The sequence below is a fragment of the Babylonia areolata genome, chromosome 1 (assembly GCF_041734735.1).
Source record: "Babylonia areolata isolate BAREFJ2019XMU chromosome 1, ASM4173473v1, whole genome shotgun sequence".
Classification (NCBI taxonomy): domain Eukaryota; kingdom Metazoa; phylum Mollusca; class Gastropoda; order Neogastropoda; family Buccinidae; genus Babylonia; species Babylonia areolata.
The window spans coordinates 3,438,210-3,443,209 of NC_134876.1; the positions used below are offsets into that span (position 1 = coordinate 3,438,210).

Genomic DNA, 5,000 nt, shown 5'->3' on the forward strand with positions numbered 1-5,000 from the left:
AGACAAACAAACGGACAAAGACTCAGACTAAGATGATCTATTCACGGAGGGCCATAGCCCCATATGAACAGGGGTGTGGGTGGGTGGGTGGGTGGAGGAGTGAGGAAGGTGGGGAGGGTGGAGGAGGCAGACATGTCACACCTCCAGAGAGAAGAGACACAGACAGGAAGAGAAATTCCCCCAGACTCGGAGGATTCCATTCACTTAAGGCCATGGTCCCCATAATCATGTACCCGTCCGGGGGCGAAAACATAATTTTACACGTCGCTAACTGTGACTGTTTAATGAAAGCAAACATGACCGAGTGTAAGGAATTACTGCGACACTTAGAATGCGAGTGCCAGGAAAGAGAAACCTGGGGGTGGGGTGGGGGCAATAACAGCAACAAAAAAACGCAGAGAATGAGAGAGAGAGAGAGAGAGAGAGAGAGAGAGAGAGAGAGAGAGAGAGAGAGAGAGAGAATGTGTGAGAGAGACAGACAGACATAGAGACCCACCCCACCCCACTTCACCCCATCCGCTCACACAAACACACACACACACACAGACACACAGACACAGACACACACACACACACACACAGAGCCTGAACACAGGCATTTTAACACATGTCTTAACTGTTTTGAACCCAAATACCTCTCCACCCCCACCGCACCCACAAAAAAAAAAAAAAAAAAAAAATCTTAAAATGGTTCTTAAGTGCTTTTTCGGAAATGTCTCAAATTAAAATGTTTATTGTTGCCATTCATATCTAATATCCATATCTAACATTTTCATTATTTTTATTTTGGGGGTGCGGTGAGGTGTGTGTGTGTGTGTGTGTGGGGGGGAGTGATTAACAATATATTTGTAAAAAAAAAGAAAGAAAAAAAGAGAGACCAGTAAAGTTCTCCATCTTACAAGCCTGTTAAGATTCGACAAGGTGTTGAGGGGGGACTCGGAGGGTGCGCTGGGTGGGTGATGGGGGTGTCCAGTTTCAGTTTCACTTTCTCAAGGAGGCGTCACTGCGTTCGGACAAATCCATACACGCTACACCACATCTGTTGAGCAGATGCCTGACCAGCAGCATAACCCAACGCGCTTAGTCAGGCCTTGAGTGCATGCTTACATATTTGTGTACCTATGAAAGTGGATTTCATTTTACGTAATTTCGCCAGAGGACAACACTCTCGTTGCCATGGGTTCTTTTTCAGTGCGCCAAGTGCGTGCTGCACACGGGACCTCGGTTTATCGTCTCATCCGAAAGACTAGACGCTCAGTTTGATTTTCCAGTCAAACTTAGGAGAAAGGGCGAGAGCGGGATTCGAACCCACACCCTCACGGACTCTCTGTATTGGCAGCTGAGCGTCTTAACCATTCTGCCACCTTCCTCCCCGAATAGAAAGTGAAGGCTTTCTTCTGAATTGGATGAAACTGTAGATTATCGCAAAGACAGGGTATGTTTGTCTGTCAAATTAGAAAAAAAAAAAAACAAACCCGCCTTGGCTGGAAATATCGATTCTGCCAACTCAGCTGCCGAATTTATTCCGTTTGCCGGAGAATTTCCCCTTCAAGAGGAGAGGGGACAGTGGGTGATTTGCATCGAGTGGGACGAGCCGCTGGAAACACGAGCGCGCAATCTTCTGCTTTGTGAGGAAGGCTGTTCCACTTTCCGTATATGTATGTGTGTGCGTACGCGCGCGCGCACGCGTGTATATATATATATATATATATATATATATATATATATATATATATATATATATATGTGTGTGTGTGTGTGTGTGTGTGTGTGTGTGTGTGTGTGTGTGTGTGTGTGTGTGTGTGTGTGTGAGTGTGTGTGTGAGTGTGCGTGCGTGTGCGCGTGTATGCGCGCTCATGTATGGGCGTGGATGTCTATAAAAGACAGTAATAACGGTAAGGTTTCAAAAATGTGTAATTTTCAATTTTTCCTCCTTCGGGAAGTGGGGTGGAATCAATTTTAAAAAAAAAATCCGGGAAATTGGTTGTTAGTGAGAGCACCGGACTTCAAAAACATCGCCTCCTATTATCATCTTTAAAAAAAAAAAATCTATCTATCATTATCATCATTGATAAAGAATAAATAAATTAATCAGGTCCGGGGGAAACGGCTGTTAGCGAGCACTGGATTTCAATAACGTCGCTATATTATCATCTTAAAAAAAACCTATCCATCATTATTATTATTTATAAAAAAATAAATTAATTAATGGTGGTTGCTTTGGAGATGCAGGCAGGCGACCGGAAACCGAATATTAGCTGAGGGGCTATCTTTTTTTTCACAACGATTAAAAGTCAGAAATGTTTCGAAGAGACCAATAATTCTCAAGATTTTCTGCTCACGCAATATTCATTTATTTGTTTATTTAATTTACTTATTTCCTTTTCTTCAAATGAAAATTGACTTGTTCGTTTATCTAATCGTTTATTTATTCGTTTATTCATTCGTTTATTTTAACATTATTTCATTTTGTATGTGACTCTATTCGCTTTGCATCAGACTGCATCCTAAAATTTTTCGATGGATTTCATCAGGCCTTGTAGAAACATTATCTGGGTCACGGAGTGTTATTTTTGTGTTTTTTTAATTTTTCATAAGTGACAGCAAAAGAACCCGAGGCTTTCGAGTTACGTTCTCCTTGCTTCTCTCTCTGTTGAGGTTGTTTAGTTGCATTCTCTTTCCTTTTCTCTCCCTGTTGAGGTTTTTGAGTAATGTTCTCCTTGCTTCTCTCCCTGTCTCTGCCCTCTCTGGATCGCTGGATCAATACACTTACACCTTACACCTGTCAAACGCCTCTCACACAACTCTCACACCTGTCAAACACCTCTCACACAACTATAACACCTTACATTTGTCAAACACCTCTCACACATCTCTTACACCTGTCAAACACCTCTCACACAACTATAACACCTTACATTTGTCAAACGCCTCTCACACAACTCTCACGCCTGTCAAACACCTCTCACACAACTATAACACCTTACACCTGTCAAACGCCTCTCACACAACTCTCACACCTGTCAAACACCTCTCACACAACTATAACACCTTACATTTGTCAAACACCTCTCACACATCTCTTACACCTGTCAAACACCTCTCACACAACTCTTACACCTGTCAAACACCTCTCACACAACTCTTACACCTGTCAAACACCTGTCAAACGCCTCTCACACAACTCTCACACCTGTCAAACACCTCTCACACAACTATAACACCTTACATTTGTCAAACACCTCTCACACATCTCTTACACCTGTCAAACACCTCTCACACAACTCTTACACCTGTCAAACACCTCTCACACAACTCTTACACCTGTCAAACACCTCTCACACATCTCTTACACCTGTCAAACACCTCTCACACAACTCTTACACCTGTCAAACACCTCTCACACATCTCTTACACCTGGCAAACACCTCTCACACAACTCTTACACCTGTCAAACACCTCTCACACATCTCTTACACCTGGCAAACACCTCTCACACAACTCTTACACCTGTCAAACACCTCTCACACATCTCTTACACCTGTCAAACACCTCTCACACAACTCTTACACCAGTCAAACACCTCTCACACATCTCTTACACCTGGCAAACACCTCTCACACAACTCTTACACCTGTTAAACACCTCTCACACAACTCTTACACCAGTCAAACACCTCTCACACAACTCTTACACCTGTCAAACACCTCTCACACATCTCTCACACCTGTGAAACACCTCTCACACATCTCTCACACCTGTCAAATACCTCTCACACACCTGTCCCCTCTCAAACACCTCTCACACAACTCTTACACATGTCAAACACCTCTCACACAACTCTTACACATGTCAAACACCTCTCACACATCTCTTACACCTGTCAAACACCTCTCACACAACTCTTACACATGTCAAACAGCTTTCACACAACTCTGACACCTGTTAAACACCTTTCACACAACTCTTACACATGTCAAACACCTCTCATGTAACTCTTACACCTGTCAAACACGTCTCACACAACTCTCACACCTGTCAAACACCTCTCATATAACTCTTAGACCTGTCAAACACGTCTCACACAACTCTTACACATGTCAAACACCTCTCATGTAACTCTTAGACCTGTCAAACACCTCTCACACAACTCTTACACATGTCAAACACCTCTCATATAACTCTTACACCTGTCAAACACCTCTCACACATCTCTTACACCTGTCAAACACCTCTCACACAACTCTTACACCTGTCAAACACGTCTCACACAACTCTTACACATGTCAAACAGCTTTCACACAACTCTGACACCTGTTAAACACCTCTCACACAACTCTTACACATGTCAAACAGCTTTCACACAACTCTGACACCTGTTAAACACCTTTCACACAACTCTTACACATGTCAAACACCTCTCATATAACTCTTAGACCTGTCAAACACGTCTCACACAACTCTTACACAATTCTCACACAACTCTTACACCTGTCAAACACCTCTCACACAACTCTTACACCTGTCAAACACCTCTCACACAACTCTTACACCTGTCAAACACCTCTCACACAACTCTCACACAACTCTTACACCTGTCAAACACCTCTCACACAACTCTCACACAACTCTTACACCTGTCAAACACCTCTCACACAACTCTCACACAACTCTTACACCTGTCAAACACCTCTCACACAACTCTCACACAACTCTTACACCTGTCAAACACCTCTCACACAACTCTCACACAACTCTTACACCTGTCAAACACCTCTCACACAACTCTCACACAACTCTTACACCTGTCAAACACCTCTCACACCTCTCTTACACATCTCCCCCCCACTCTCCCCCCCCCCCCCACTGACCTCCAGTGTCTTGACGCCGTCAAACACGTGTCAAACATCTCTTACACAACTCGCACACAACTCTGACACCTGTGAAACACCTCTCCCACATCTCTCTCCATCACTGATCTCAAGTGTCTTGACGCCGTC

General features: G+C 43.5%; 1 protein-coding gene across 10 annotated transcripts in view; it reads right to left on the bottom strand.

Moving 5' to 3' along the window:
• LOC143297814 (uncharacterized) overlaps positions 1–5,000 on the bottom strand; it is a 213,081-nt gene that overhangs the window by 19,993 nt on the left and 188,088 nt on the right. The window lies entirely within an intron of this gene.